We start from the raw sequence: 16,843 nt of genomic DNA on the forward strand, positions 1-16,843 counted from the left end.
CCTCAGATTTTTTCATCACGCCCCATCACATCCTTGTCTTCCCCTCCATGGGTGATCTTGCCGCCTGCCTGTTGAGCAGGGAAAGTTGGGCATGGGTTCCCTGAACTTCCTGCCCAGGCTCACACCTGCCCCTGCCTCCTAGGCCCTCCAGCTCCCCCGCCCTGGCCTTTCCCCTCCCTGCCGACCCCTTCCCTCCTCCAGAATCCCCTCCCTGACTCTCATCCTCTCCCTCTCCCCTCATCCCCTTTGTCTCAGCACCAAGATTCTCTCCAGTTAAAACCAAAACAATAACAAAGAACAAAAATGTCTCCCAGCAATAGTAGGAATCGCACAAAACAGTTTCACCAACGAGGTGGAGCTGACCTTCACTGGCCGCTGGAAGAGGTGAGCCTGCAGGTGTGGAGGTGAAGGCAGGGGTGGGCCAATCTCACAAAGCGGGGTGGGGGGGACTGGATTTGGGAAGTGGGCGCTCTCTGGGTCCATTACTACTTGGGCCTTTTCCCGGCACTGCTAACCTTCCTCCAGACACATGGAGCGACAGCAAGACTCTGACAGGACAAACCAGCAGGTCTCCATCACACTGAGTGCCAAAACAAACAAACAAACAAACAAACAAACACCGCAATAGCAGACAGGCTGGGCTGTCAACCAATAGCACCTGTTTTCTTCTTCTTGTAACTGGAGTTGAAAGTGCAGTGACGCCCTCCCCAAGCTCCGAGCAAAGCCAGGCCAACAGAGCCCCTCCCTCCACCCAGTGTGCTCTTCTGCTTCTGCCTTGTCTCTCTTCTCCAAATTCCCTACAAGTAGCTTCACTTGCTGCCTCTGTTGCCTCACTTTCCAACCTCCTGTAGGCTGGTTTCTGGCCCCACCCCTTTGCTCTAACCAGCTCTGCGGAAGGCGCCACTTAGCGCTGAATTTCTAAATCTAATGGACACTGTAGCAACGTCTTAATAACGGCCTGCAGTGTGTTGACTCACCAACAAGTGTCCCTTCTTGAAATTTGCTTCTTCCAGACTTCCATGACTCCCCGCCGCAGTTCTCACCACCCGCGCACCCACCCCCAGCAGCCTTGCCTCCCCGGCTGCCCTACGAGCTCCCTTCCTGCTGTCTGGTCCATCCCAGAGCTCCGATCTGCATGCTGGTTCCCTCTGCGTCTCCCTGTACACACCTCCCGCGAGCAATCTGGCCTTCACCTACCCCTCATGTTGTCATGACCCCTCACTTTGCATGTTTTTTTTTTTTTTTTAAATTTATTTTATTGAAGTCTAGTTGCTTTACACTGTTGTGTTAGTTTCTGCTGTGCAGCAAAGTGATCAGTTATATATACATATACATTCTTCCATATTCTTTTCCATTATGGTTATCACAAGATATTAAATATAGTTCCCTGTGCTATACAGTAGGACCTTGTTGTTTATCCATTCTCTATATAATAGTTTTCATCTACTAACCCCAAACTCCCAATCCATCCCTCCCTCCCCTCCCCTCCCCCTTGGCAACCACAAGTCTGTTCTCTGTGTCTGTGAGTCTGTACCTGTTTCGTAGAAAAGTTCATTTATGTAAGAGATCTTTTTTTTTTTTTTTAACATCTTTATTGGGGTATAATTGCTTTACAATGGTGTGTCAGTGGGAAGCAGCCGCATGGCACAGGGATACCGGCTTGGTTCTCTGTGGCTGCCTGGAGGGGGGGGATAGGGAGGGTGGGAGGGAGGGAGACGAAGAGGGAAGAGATATGGGAACATATGTATGTGTATAACTGATTCACTTTGTTATTAAGCAGAAACTCAGTTTGCACTTTATCCCAGTTATCTGCAGCAAGGATCCCCAAAGGGGAGGAAATCCGCAGCTCCAGTCCTGGGAGTAATCCAGGTACCAGCAAAAACCAAGCAACGCAGGAGAGTAAGAAGGGCTGCAGGAGAGAGAGGGAGAGAGAGACCCAGACTGGTGCTAGTGTTCCAGCCTCCCCTGGATGGTGAATCAGCTCTCCCTGGGCCTTCCTCGCCTGGCCCATAGGCTCCACACTAGACCACAAGAAAGCCCCTCAGCAGTTCCTGCACATATGTCCCAGCTTCAGTCACTCAAGTGCAGTTTCTAACTCTATGGTACAAGCGCCATCTGTTTCCAGCCTTACTTGGGGGCAGGGGAAGGCAGGAGGTTGTTAGAGTCATTTTATTTTTATTTTTAAAATTTTATTTATTTTATTTATTTATTTTGGTTGCACCAGGTCATAGTTGTGGCCGGCGGGCTCCTTAGTTGCAGCTCACCGGCTCCTTTACTTGTGGCACGTGTGCTCCTTAGTTGCAGCCGGTGGGCTCCTTATTTGCGGGTCATGGGTTCCTTAGTTGCGGCATGTATGTGGGATCTAGTTCCCTGACCAGGGATCGAACCTGCATCCCCTGCATTGGGAGGTGGAGTCTTAACCACTGTGCCACCAGGGAAGTCCCTATAGTCATTTTATATGAAGAACCCATTGAACTGAACATTGTTCCTATTTAATTAGAACAAATAAAAGCCATAGATAGCTGCCATGCAAAGTAGAAATTGCACAGGACGCAATAAGCATGAACGGCAGGGCCGACTGCCACCTGCATCCCTGTAAGTGGGCATCTCTGTCCAAGTTTAAGCAGCTGATGGCACCCTGACCATCAGCTGCTTAGACACAGACCTAGAAGTGTTGTTTCAAGTAGGCTATCAGAAGTTGGTCACTTAGAATGTGCTAGAAACTAATGTAACACTTTTAGCAACATGGATCAAATGAAAAATTAAATCATTCCTGTTTAGTGACTAATAATGAAATAATAAGGTTATACCCACTGTAAAATTGTCAACAAGCTGGGAAAATGTTAAGAGAGTAGAACATTTGCGCTAGGTGATGCAAAAAGACAGAAATGGAGAACTCGGGGAGAATGCTGCTGGTCTGGGGTCAGAATGGCAAGGAGATTTCCTGCCACGTGGGAACCGCCATCAAGAGCGGGCAGCTAGCTGGGAGCCCCGCGGGGAAACCGCGGAGCCGCTTGCGGGCTCAGCTGGAAAGATGAAGGAGAAACGTCAGCCACAGGCAGGAGGAGGAACGTGACCTGTGTATTTGCAGCCATGACCCAGGGCGCCCTGGCACTGGCCAGCGTGTGTGCAGAGATCAGAAGGTGACCACACAGAAATCTCCTGCATTCCTATACACTAACAACAAAAGATCAGAAAGAGAAATTAAGAAGGTGACCACAACTGTAGTGGCAACAGTAGAGGGCAACTGGGGCCTGACCATACCTATCTTTTTAATTATCACCCATAATATGACTCCCAAATTTAGATCCCAGCCCTGACCTCTCTTCACATCTCCAGACCCACATCTCCAACTGTCTCTTTATTTATTTATTTATTTATTTTTTGCGGTACGCGGGCCTCTCACTGCTGTGGCCTCTCCCCTTGCGGAGCACAGGCTCCGGACGCGCAGGTTCAGCGGCCATGGCTCACGGGCCCAGCCGCTCTGCGGCATGTGGGATCCTCCCGGACCGGGGCATGAACCCGCGTCCCCTGCATCGGCAGGCGGACTCTCAACCACTGCGCCACCAGGGAAGCCCTCCAACTGTATCTTTAAAACATCCACGTAGGTGTCTACAAGCATTTCTAACCCAATGGGTCCAAAACCGAAGTCTGAATCCCCTCCAGAGACTTGATCCTCCTCCAGGCCCCGTTGCAGTGGCTTCATCATTTTCCACTCGGCTGCTCACACCACAAGTTGGGACGCCTCCTTGATTCTTCCCAGGGTCTGGCCACCAGACCTTGAGCCCATTTGCCGTTCTCCGCGTCCATGGCTTCCACCTGGTGCACGCCAGCGTCATCACCGGACGCCTGTGAGAGTCTCCTGGGCTGCCTCCTTGCTTCCTTCTTGCCCCACCCCCATAGTTCAGCCTCCACACAACAGACAGAACCACTACTTTAAAGCCAAAGTCCGATGGCACCCCACGCACTGAGGATCCATTCCAGCTTCTGGAGGATGGCCCCCTCAGGCAGTGGCATCTGGTCCCTGCCCGCCTCTCCTTTCTCCTGCAGGCACTTCAACCTGCAGTGAAAACTCTGCTTCTGTGATTTCCATTCCCACCGAGTTCTCTTGCATCTGCTAGTACTTTCCAAAGAGAAAGCAAGTTTTCTTTCAGGCTAAAATGCAAGATAGAGTTTGGCTTATTTCCCGAGAAGGCCAAACTCCAAGCCAATCTTGTAACATCTTTTCAAATTCTTGAAAAGCAACCGCTGGTCCCCATTCAGGCTCCCCGCCCCCGTGCTCCCCACCCATGTCCCTTCTGCACTGTCCGCAGCCTCTGGTCACTGCTGCAGCTGGGCTCTGCCCCTTCAGAAGCCAATGCTCCAGCGAGGGCAGTGGATTTATGGTGCAAGGTTACACAAAGCGTAAATCTGGGCCTCAGGAATCAAGGGCTGTGACATTTTTACAGCCTCCTCCTCCAAGCCCCTGCATGGATATGAAGCAACTGGAGGGAAGAACATCTGGTTTCACTTTTTTTATTCACTACCACAGCTCCCATCTGACAAAACCCTCGATCCTGCCAGGGTTCTGGTGGCTGGCGGGATGAATGAGCAGTGGGGCAGCTCTCGGCTAGAGATCTTGCTTTTCCTGTCTCATCGTGGGGCAAAGAAACCGCCAGGAATGAAGGGATCACCACTGCTGCATTGAAACAAAGCATGTGGCTGAGTCAAGGCCGGGGCGGCAGCCTGCCAGTTTGCCAAAGATACGGAGGGGCATTTCTGGGGGAGGGAGCGAGGGCCGTGGCCTCGCTATTAACAGGGGGCGTGGCCGGGACTCGTGTGATGGATGCTGGGACTTGTAGTCTCTGCGGGCAAGATGGCCGTCGGTGAGAGGCTCTTGGACAGGAATTACCAACGGAAGGCTTCCCGTGGTGGCTAAAGGTAGCACTGGAGGAAGGCACACCGAAGCTAAGAAGCCGTTCAGATGACTTATCTCGTGTTCAGCGTGGCTCGCCCAGAGCCCCACCTCATGACAGAGGCTTACTTCTCATCTGATGGAGACAGCCCTGCTGGAGCCAGGTAGAAAAACGTGTGCCTCCTCACCCGTGCAATCAGTAGCCAGTCCTGGTAATAGGCCAGCAGGCATGATCAGAACAATCAGAACAGGTTCCCCTGAAGGATACCCCCTGCAGTGAACGGACCCGACCCAGACCATTGGCTCTCCCTGTGCCTACTTAACTATGTACAGCTCAGTCAAACCCGGTGATCAGAGTCGTAATCCTTCATCACTTGCTCCCCACACTGTGCACTGGCCAGAATATGCCAGGAAAGATAGAAAGCAAAAAAAGTCCAAGCAGAGCACTGTACTGGGGCCCTGGGAGGACAGCCCAAGTGGCCAGATCTGCCCTCGTATCTCCAGTCCACTATCTCCAGGATTCCAAAAGCACACACCCCAGACTGAAATACCACAGCGGTCCTCACAGCCTATTAAACAAGCTCCTCTCATGTGGAAGAAAGGGAACCCTCATACACTGTGGGTGGGAATGTAAATGGGTTCAGCCACTATGGAGAACAGTATGGCAGTTTCTCAAAAAACTAAAAATAGAACTACCATATGACCCAGCAATTCCACACCTGGGAGTACATCAGAAAAAAAAACAAAAACACTAATTTGAAAAGATACATATGCCCAAGTGTTCATAGCAGCATTGTTTACAATGGCCAAGATATGGAAGCAATGTAAGTGTCCAGCGACAGATGAATGGATAAAGAAGAGGTGATATACAATGGAATATTACTCAGCCATAAAAAAGAATGAAATTCTGTCATTTGCAACAACATGGATGGACTTGGAGGGCATGATGCTAAGTGAAATAAGTCAGACAGAGAAAGACAAATACTGTATGTTGTCACTTACATGTGGAATCTAAAAAATAAAACAAGCTAGTATAACAAAAAGGAAAGAGACTCACAGATATAGAGAACAAACCAGTGGTTACCAGCAAGAAGAGGGAAGGGGAGAGGGGCAAGATAAGGGGAGGGGAGTAAGAGGTACAAACTATTATGTGTAAAATAAGCTACAGGATATACTGCACAACACAAGGAACATAACCAATATTTTATAGTCACTATAAAAGGACTATAACCTTTAAAATTGTGAATCACTATGTTGTACACCTGTTACTTATATAATATTGTACATCAACTATATCTCAATTTTAAAAAGGGCAGAAAAAAGCTCCTCTCTACAAACATGCTTCTATAGCTTCTGTCTCACTACCCTTCCACTCACATCCGAAATTCTAGCCGAGAAGGTTATTTGCTAATGTGAATGGTGACCTTTTATGCTGTACCATGAGCTGTGCTAGGCATTAATGCCCTTTATCTCCCTCAAACCTACACCAATTCTAGAAGGTAGGTACCATTATGTCCACTGTTCAGATGATGAAATGGAGGCACAGAAGTTAAGGTCTCTACCACCTACTGTCATCAAAGCTGAAACCGAGCAGGTCCTTCTGCTGGAGGTACCCAAGTAGCCAAGCAGACAGTCGCCAGGGGAAAGGGACCGTCACCTACCTCAGTAGGGCCTCACGTTGCCTGCAGCCCTGGTGAGTGGGCTCTGCTGCCACAGTTTAATCCCACCACCACCCCATCTCCTCCCCGGTCACCTCCAGGAGTGACCCTCCTCCCCCCAGGCTGCACTCTGGTCTCCTGGGGGGAACTTTAAAAACTCCTGATGGCTGGATTCCAACCCAGAGATTGCAATGTAATGAGTCTGAGAGGTGAGCCCAGCGTAAGGGAGGTTGAAATGCTCCCCCAGGGGATTCTAATATGTGATCGAAGTTGAACGTCACTAACGTAGACTCAAACTTCATCAGAAAACAGAAGGCACCTGAGGGAAACCCCCAACCTACAGATGCCCATCACAGGCACCCAAGCCTGCATCTTCCTTTCTGTTAGAAAGGAGGAAGCACCCAGCAAAGAGCAAAGGCAGGCGACTTCTCCAGGACTTCACTCCCTAACCAAGCGCTCTTTCTCTTCTATCTCCTCTCCCCACCCCTCCCTCTCCACTGCAGCCCTCCCTCAAGCATTAAAACATTTTTAACTTCCTTTACTGCCCTCTTCTATTATAGCCAACCTTCCTGAAAGAGCTGTCAACCCAGTTTCTATCCACTTTCTCTCCTTCCAAATATTTACTCCTTGACCCAATCCAACCTGACTTCCACTCAGTCCACTGACACTCAAGGTCACAGATGGCCTCCACATCACCAGATCCAGCCATGTTCCCAGCCCTGTGCGGCACAGGAACCCGCTCTCTCCTCCTGGCTCCCTGAAGGCCACAGTCTCTGGATTTTCGGTCCCCTCTCTGGTTGCCCCATTCTTGGTCTTCTTTGCTAGACTGTCTTCCTCTACACAACCCCCAAACAAAGGAGTTCCTCTGAGCTCTACCTGGGCCCTTTGCTCCCCTTATTTTATGCCCTTTGCTGGGTGATCTCATCTGCAACCATAGTTTTCATGCTTACAACCCCCAGATTAACACCACGTCTGTGGTGCACACCTGCCAATTTGAAATATCCATTTCACGTCCCAAAGGCCTCTCACATCTGACACGTCCTGACTCTACTCTTCCTCCACCACATCACATCCTTTCTGGTTGTCTCAGCTCAGTCTAATTGCAGTTTCCAAATCACACTGACTCTATGAGCTTCATGTCTCCAAATCTGTGCCCTATTTATTCTATCTGCATTAGGGCCAGATGACGACCCCTTTCCTTTCTCACCTGGGTCACAAAATAACCTCTTATTTTAAGAACATCACAAAGGGATATCGAAATTATGTTCACAAGTTCTTTGATGTGCCTTCCTTCCAAAGGTGGGGGTCTAATTCCTTTGCCCTTGAAAGTAGCGTGGACTTAGCGACTTTCTAGCAAACAGAATGTGGCTGCAGGGATGGTACAAGGTCATGTCACGGAAGGCATTAGCACTGTCCCCATCAGCTCAGGCTGCCATAACCAAATACCATGGACCGGGTGGCTCAAACAGCAGACATTTATCTCTCACGGTTCTGGAGGCTGGCACGTCCAAGATCAAGGTGCCCGCAGATTCGGTGTTTAGTGAGAGCTTGCTTCCTGGCTCGTAGAAGCTGCCTTCACCCTGCGTCCTCACATGGCAGAGAGAGCAAGGGCTCCGGTGGCTTCCTCGTCTCAGAAAGGCACCAACTCTTTCAGGTTAGGGCCCCACCTCATGACCTCATTTACCCTTAATTACCTTCCAGAGTACGAATACAGCATACAAATCTGGGAGGAGGGGACAAAAATATGCAGTTCGTAACAGACACTTTGGCCTCACTCTCCTGGATCACCCATTCTGGGGTGACCCGGCAGCTATGTCACGTGGCCTGTGGCGAGGTTGACAGGGAGAGGAACTGACCGTCTGTCTGCCGATGACAAGCACCAACTTGGCAGCCGTGAAACTTAGCCACCTTGGCCTTCCGATATTGTAGCCTCAGCCAGCATCTTCACAGCAACCTCATGGGAGACCCCGAGCCGGAACCCCTCAGCTGAGCAGCTCCAGAAATCCTGACCCAAAGAAAAGTGCGCTCTTATTCTAAGCCACTGTGTTTTGAAGTGATTCATGGTGCAGCGAAGATAACTAAACCCTTCTTCCCTATCCCCTGATTACAGCCAGAGCCCTATTTTCAAAATGTAAGTAGGTTATGTCATTCCCTTACTTAAAATTATTTTATGGCTTTCTAAACCTCCCAACGAACAGTGAAACTGATGAAAACAGCATTCCAAGCTCCTTCAGGACCCGGCCTCTTGGCCTCATCACTCGGGAGCTCCAGCAGCCCAGAGCGATTTCATATCTGATGCCCCTCTGCCAGAAATCCTCCGCGAAGTGGTAGACAACAGTCGTAAGAGTTGCACATATCTTTATCAACACGCTGATTAACACCTGCCAGTCCGTCGCCCATTCGGGCCCAGGGAAGATTGTCTTTCACATCTACCTCCACAGCACGAGGCAGTACTGAGCCCACTGGAGACACCCACTAAGTAATTTTGATGGGATAGAATAAAATGAGTAGAAAAAAAATGATCTTAACTATCTGATTTCAAGAGCAACCACCAACTGAATCAAAGAGCACAATTCCATTAGACCTTTTTCTCTGTCAACTCATCTGGATAAACCGATGTTTGCTGGAGTCTCTAGGTCCATTTCTGGAGGCTGGAAGCTTTGGTAACAAATTCTGACCGTTTTGCGTTTCCCTTCGGCCAACAGGGAGAAGAGCCCCTGTGATGCTTCTTGCTCCCCCTGTCCCCAGCCATGGCCCTGATACCCTAGGTTTCCCTTCAGGTGGCCCGGACACCTGACTGCCATTTGAAACTGTCCGGGAACCTGGAACATGGAGATTTCAGGTCGAGCGTGGGTTTCAGGGGTATGTCTGTGAGAGGCAAGGACGGGCGGGTGTGAAGGAAGCATTTACTGGGACCACCGTGATTTGCTGGGATGTTACGAGGTGCACAGACCCGGAGATCATTTAGATGTGTAAGCAGTTAGAGGGGGAGGAAAAGTGAGTGGTGTTTGGTACTGTTCCTCTGAGTGATCCATTTTTCACATATGTTAGGAAATACCTGTTTTAGTCACTCTTATGGAAAAAATATCTGTGAGCCAGCATGACTGGAGGTCTTCCAGGAGGTCATTTAGATTGGTGATTGCTTCACCAAGGTGGAGGGCCCGAGGGCTTTATACTTAGAAAAAAATCTGAATTCCTCACCCTGGCTGACGCGGGTCCACAGAGCTGCCTGGAGCCCAGACCAACGGCTCTGGCCTCCTCTTACTCAGCCCGGGGCCCCATCCTACCACCTGTGGCTGTCACCTGGGCCTTCCTTCCGTTCCTCCAAGGTGCTGGGCATCCTCAGGTCTCCTCCTCCTCTGAAGTTTTGCACGGCCGGGTCCTCCCAGCTGTTCAGTCCTCCGTCAGCATCACCTCCTCAGAAGCTTACCCCCAGCACCGTCTTTCCCAGGGAGCCCTTCCCTCTGAGTAAGTCAGTCAGGTGGCAGCCAGGAATTTGAATTAGGTAAAGGAATGCTGACAATAACAGCTAAGAAAGCTCAAGGAGCTCCCATTTCTTCATACCAAAACCTGCGTCCACTGGGCAGTGGCAGTGGAGGTGGGAGGGGTGAAGAATTCTCCTTCTTGCTTTTCAGCTCTTTGTCTGCAATGAGTGCCTGCAGGGTTTGCTCCACCAAGGAAACTGAAGGGGAAACAATCCAAAATGTCTGGTTTCACTATAATGTTAATGGTTTATTTTATCCTCCAGTATGGGCCTGGTTGCCTTGAATTAGAAAAAAAACCTGAAAGAAGCTAATGGCTTAAACACTAGCAGCTATATACCCTTCCACAGCGGCCTCACCTTGAGGCCAGGGGGTGGCTTTGTGCCCTGGTGAGAAAGGGAAGAGGGTGACCAGAAGGGCCTCCTTCAGTCAAGGGCAAACCTCTGGGGAAGGTTGTGGGAGTGAGTTCTTAGCTGCCCACTCAGGGCATCAGGGGACGGAGGCACTTTCTGGAAAGAGAACTGCAGCCAGCCAGGTGCACCCAGGTCACCTCCTACAGCTGCTGGATGTGGATCTCCTATCACCAAGAGCCTTCACCTTCCTGCGGACTGTTTCATGCTCTAATTGTACCCTCTCTGTGCGCCCCATTACGAATACCTGTTCTTGATAAAATTCACAACTAAATAAGAAAGTGAAATCATTAGCCATGACACCTCCCAGGCTGCCCCATCCAGAGGTCGCGTCAGTGGTGCGCTGGGTGACCGGCTCTACAAGGCAAGGGAATGAGGTTGCGTTTGCCTATTTCTCCGATGAAAAGACTCCTTCCGTGGCCGAGCAGCCAGCAAAATGTCTAAATATCTAAAACTCCCTCCTAGGAATCCACATAACACACCACTGCCAAACGCCTCCCCTTGTGCCCATCTTAGGCATGGGCTCCCACCACCACCCCTAAGAAAATAAAGATCAGAGCTGTTTTCTAAAAGAAATCTGAAATAGTACATCAAAATCCAGATTAGTGAATAGTCATGAAAAGATCACCCATAGTCACCGTGAACAAACCAGTCCATGATATGAAAAGTGCTTTGCATGGCGAGTCCTGCTTCTTAGCAGGTTGCTGAGTGGGAGGGAAGTTTTCAGAGGGGAGGGACCTTGCCTCCTAATGTCCTTTGACCTGCAGGTAGTAAGAAAGTACTCAATTCACAGGGAAGCTCCATTATCCTAACAGATGGAGAGAAGCCCTTAGCGAGGGAATTAACCAGGCTAAAAGCCACGCTTTTACAGGAGAGTTAGATCAAAGCCAGAGGCGAACCGGACCCAGATAAAGCACCAGGACTGAATCCCATGCATTTGGTAGATGCAAACAGCTTCATCTAGCCTGAGCCGGAAGGCAAAGGCCTGTGGAGACTTACCCGGCCCCAGCTCGAGCCTCAGCCACAAACTTGGACCTGCCCCAAGGGAACTGGAAATTTCAAGGCTAAGCCAGGTATGAGGCTGTGCAGAAAGAGAGGTCAGATGTGGATGCCCCACCTCGCCCGGCGCCAGCAAAGCTAACCACCTCCCGTCCCAGCCAGAGGGGCAGAAAAAGACAAAAACATCTCATCTAAATGAAAAGGTGAGCAAACAGCTCAAGACCAGATGCCTCAGCCCTGCTAAGGAGCAGCTCTGTGCTCTAACTCCTCCTTGTCATGGAAAAAAGGAAAAAATACGCAAAAATAGATGTTCTGCACCTATATGTCACATAGATGAAAATGATGAATCTGTTGGATCATGGATTTATTGCATGAGCATTTCGTGAGCCCTTATTATGTGCAAGTAACTGTGCAAAGTGCTGAGGATACAAAATTCAAGAGCAGAGTCTGAGTTCTCCTTCAGAACTCCTCTCCCCGGCTAGCAGGCCGGCCTGGTCCCTGCTCCACTGGGTACCCATGGGCATAAGGGTCCCCAGACTGCAGAGCACACAGCCAGGACACAGCAGATGATGGAGCCTGGAAGCAAAGGCAGGATTCAGCTGCACAGACAGCCCCATGGAGTGGAAGGGAAACCCAGGCAGGACACGGACACCATGGGGGATGCTAGGGGACAAAAGAACTGAAGCCACAGCTGCCAAGACAGAGTCAGGTGGGTTTGGTGTCAAGTAAAAGACAGCACCTGCAAGATTCCAGAAGTAATAGGAGAGGAGCCTTTTTTATAGGATGCCTGCGTCCTCTCGGTTGCTAGGAAGGGAGCTGTTAAGACCACTGTCACGGGTTCAGGATCGCTCAAGGGCCCACGTGCAATATTCCAGCAAGTCTAAAATACAGTCATTAGTATCATTAGTTGGTGTGCCACTAAGAAAGAAATAAACCGTAGCCAATTGTGACTCACCACCAATTTTAAATGTATTCCAATATCAGACGTGTGAAAATAAGAAACAATGTGTATCACAGAAGCAGTGAAATATGGTAACTGGACCCAGATACCTGGATGAAATAGACAAGGGGGAAATGGACACCAGCAGTGAATTCCCAGGATAGACTGGATAAGGGCTCCCTGTTTGGGATGCACTCTCATAACACTGGGAATCCTGGTAACCATGGAGACAGGAGGGCACAGCAAAAAGAAGGGAATGGTATGGTGGCACCAGCTTAGCAGTCTCTAAAGACAAGACAATAAGTCCATCAGGCGTCCCAATCAGCGAGTCTGTATTGCTCCATTGTTCCAGGAGTGTCTTTTCTCTCAAATCATACCCATCCTCATGGGAAAACTTCATATGAGCTCCTGGATGTAGCTGAGCAAGGCATTAGCTATATTAGCTGTTCGGTGAGCAGACAATCAACAAACGTTTGTTGAATAATGATTTAATTCACTTAATGAGGGATTAAATGACTGGATGGATTGGGCAGTGAAATAGATGCATCTGCCTTTGAGTACAGGGTCTAAGATTTGAAACGTGGTGCAGCAGAAGCTTCACTACAAGTGTTTGAGAGCGTAAAATTCTTGGGATGCAGATGGAAAATTCCCTTCAAGGAAGGAAGTAGAATGCTCAGGAACAATGCCTCAGCCCTCTTCAGCTGTGAATGATTGATTACAGATGGAATTAAAGATTAGGTAATTTAGGAAATAAAAAGGAAAACACCCTGTGCATTTTTATTAAATATCCTTGTTTACCTGAAGATACGTGTATGTGTGTGTGTGTATATATATAAATATACGTGTATATATATATATATATACACACACACACACAATATACTATATATCATATACTACATATATACCATGAACTATATATACCATAAACTATATATAGATCATATACTGTAATATACATACATACATACATACAGTTGACCCTTGGACAACACAGGGTTAGGGACACCAACCCTCTGCGCTGATGAAAATCCTTGTATAACTTACATGCGGCCCTCTGTATATGCAATCCCTCCAATTCCATGGTTCTGCCTCTGAGGATTCAAATAACCTCAGATCATATAATATTGTCATATTTACTATTGAAAAAAATCTACGTATAAGTGGACCCACGCCGTTCAAATCCATGTTGTTCAAGGGTCAGCTGTATACCATATAATATATATATACACACTATGTACTCTATATACCATATGCTGTGTATATACCATATACTATGTACTATATACAAACTTTATATGTTTATATAGTAATACATACATAATGGCAGTGCATGCACTGGCTATTTCCAGATGACAAGTATACTGATTTAAAGTGATTTTAAATCCTGCAAATCAGTATCCTGACATAACTACTTAGATTCTGGAAGAACTTCCCAGAAATATGATGAAAAACACTGAAATTCCCGGTGTCTGATAGGCCCCTCATGTCAGCTTACCCCTAAATGCCTACAGTGAGTCCATTTAGCAGCAAACCAGATTTCCCTTCATTTCATCTGATGGAGTGAGCCAGGGCGGGGGCCTCTCTCTGCCAGCGGGAGCCGGGCCGGGAGGGAGAGAAGGGCGAGCCTGGGGGGTGGGCGGGGAGCAGGGACCAAAGTGTGGGACCCGGGGACCCCCACTCACCCTCACTGCTCTGCTTCCTCCCGCCCCCCTCCAACAGTTTCCCAGTATTCCTCTCACTGCATCGATGTCTTCATTTAAGAATAAACTGTCTTGCATAGAGTGTGCAGGTTTTTGTTGTTTGGGGGTTTTTTTCTATATATTTATTTTGTTATTTTATTTTATTTATTTATTGTTTCTGGCTGTGTTGGATCTTCGTTGCTGTGTGCAGGCTTTCTCTAGTTGTGGCGAGCGGGGGCTACTCTTCGTTGCGGTGCGCTGGCTTCTCATTGCAGTGGCTTCTCTTGTTGCGGAGCACGGGCTCTAGGCGCGTGGGCTTCAGTAGTTGTGGCTCGCAGGCTCAGTAGTTGTGGCTCGCGGGCTCTAGAGCGCAGGCTCAGTAGTCATGGCTTAGTTGCTCCCCAGCCTGTGGGATCTTCCCGGACCAGGGATCGAACCCATGTCCCCTGCATTGACAGGCGGATTCTCAACCACTGCGAGTGTGCAGTTTTTATAACTGATCTTTAAAAGAAATCAAAACTATCAGGTACCGTCCTAGAAAAAATTAGTTGAAATCTACTTTTAAAGCACAGTCTCTTTTATCTCTCTCTTACCTCTCTCTGTCTGTGTGTCTGTCTCTCTCTTTCTGTAACACACACACACACACACACACACACACACACCCCTTCTCCCCCAAGAATGTTCTTTGCTGACCCAGGCCTCCAGGAACAGCGCACTCCTCATGGAGCCTGACAGGACAGTCCTTCCGGCACCCAGCGTCCCGCAGCCCCTGACTGGGGGGCCAGGATGCGGGACGGCAGGCACCAGCGCGCACTCGGGGACACGGGGCTGTGGCGGACACGGGCACACGTGCGCTACCAGGGCACGGACGCCAGCAGTGCTGGCTCCACGTGGAGCGCGCCCTGCCAAGCCTCCTCTCTCCTCTCAAGGTCAAAATAATAGATTATGAAAGAGTGGAAAAGCAATGCCCAGAAAATGGGCCACGGGGACTTTCCTCTGGGTGAGGAAGGAGGAAACTAGGCAGCGAGGTCCCGCTGAGTGGGACGGAGACTTGGAGTGTGCATCCCACCAAATGAAAAAAACATGACGCGGAGACAACAGGAGAGATGGGACGATCGGGAGAGTTATTTCTAAGGCGTTTCTATGTGCAAGAGAGTCTATCACAAACATTCACGTGTTTCACAAGAAGCAAATACTTTTCTATCATATTTCATGGCGGCTATGGTTTTTTTATCCCTTGCAAATTAAGGTGGGACAAATGTTCTCATAAAATAAACATCTCCCTGTCTTTAAAAACCGCTGATAAATAGTTCAGGCAAATGAATCCTTGTCTCTCCTCAAAAATGTGGGAGGGCTGTTATTCTGGAGCAACAAATAGAATCAGCTCCGCAAGTGCCCTGACGGAACAGAGGACCCAACTGTTCAAATGATGACCTTGGTCTCCCAGGATCTGAAACAGCCGCACTCAAAGGAAACACTTTGTGTGCGAGGCAGTACTAACCATACTCCAAGTCTTGACTTAAAAAATAAATAACCACAAAAATAAAAGTACTCGATAAAAGGAACACTTTTTAAAAAAATCCAAGCCACACTCACCAGCTTGAAAAATATTGGGGGGTCTTAACTTTTTCCAAGACTATATAGCAAGTGGTTTAGAGTAACATCAGAGCCATGGGAATTCTCGGAGGGGATCCTGAGCGCTTGGATTTTATTTCCAGCACAATTCCCAGACGGGTCAGCGGAAAGGTCACCACATAACAGGAGCAACTCCAGGATGTAAAATGTCCAGGGGAGACAGACAGCCAGAAAGAGTCAGAGATTCCAGAAGCTTCCCTAGATTCCTTCTGTACACCCCGAATGCTTCTCCTGACCTAACTGTCCTCCTGGCATCTCCTGGTGGTTCCAGCCTTGGAAACCAGTCCTACCAGTTCCTGAGCATCCAGCCACCTTCTCTGAATGTCTGAACCGTGGGCTGCTTTCCTCGGAGCTGGCCCGCGGGAAACCGGCCAGGGTGTGTGAAGTGGTCAGAGGTAGACGCCATGGCCCTGAGAAACCACTGACCGGTCCCGGCTTTACTGAGGCCCCTGCGGTCACACAGGCCCGCGCGTCTGCGAGAATCCAGCCCTTCCCGGAATTGCTCACAGCTCACCAGCCAGCTGAAGGCCTTAAATCTCAGCTGGAGCTTTTCAGCTCTGGTTTTTCCTCCCGGTTATTTATCTTCCCTCCGGCTTCAGGCAGGTCACACCCTGCGGTGCTGCTGTCCCCCCCTCGCTGTGAAACCGGGCGATTACCACTGACTTCCCGAGGAGGATGGATGACTCATCCTGGATGTTTCCAGCCGAGGGACAGCGGCGGGAAACCGAGGCCGCGTGGGCCCTCCCTCCCCCGCACACCTTGGGAGCAGCGGAGCCGTGAGGATGGGGGGGGCCAGGATTTCCTGCTGCGCCAACCCGGGACGGTGTGCGGCTGCCCTGCCCAGAGGTGCGCCCGCCCCCGCCCCCAGCACGGCCGTCAGTGACTGCAGCCCTCCGGGCCCCGCCTGGAATCTGAACAAAGGAGGCGCCGAGGGAGCGTCCACGACATCCCCAAACAGCTTCCACCGGATGAAATAAAGCGTATCCAGTGCCTTCTGTTTAAATACACTTTACTGAATTATGAAATAATTAAAAGATGTAGAAAAGTACAGAAACAAGGTACCCGCCAGTTACTTTAACATTTTACCGTATTTGCTTCAGATCTGTTCCTTTAAAAAAGAAAAAAAAAAAAAAAAAAAAAAGG

The sequence above is a fragment of the Lipotes vexillifer genome, unplaced genomic scaffold (assembly GCF_000442215.2).
Source record: "Lipotes vexillifer unplaced genomic scaffold, Lipotes_vexillifer_v1.1 scaffold444, whole genome shotgun sequence".
NCBI classification, from domain to species: domain Eukaryota; kingdom Metazoa; phylum Chordata; class Mammalia; order Artiodactyla; family Lipotidae; genus Lipotes; species Lipotes vexillifer.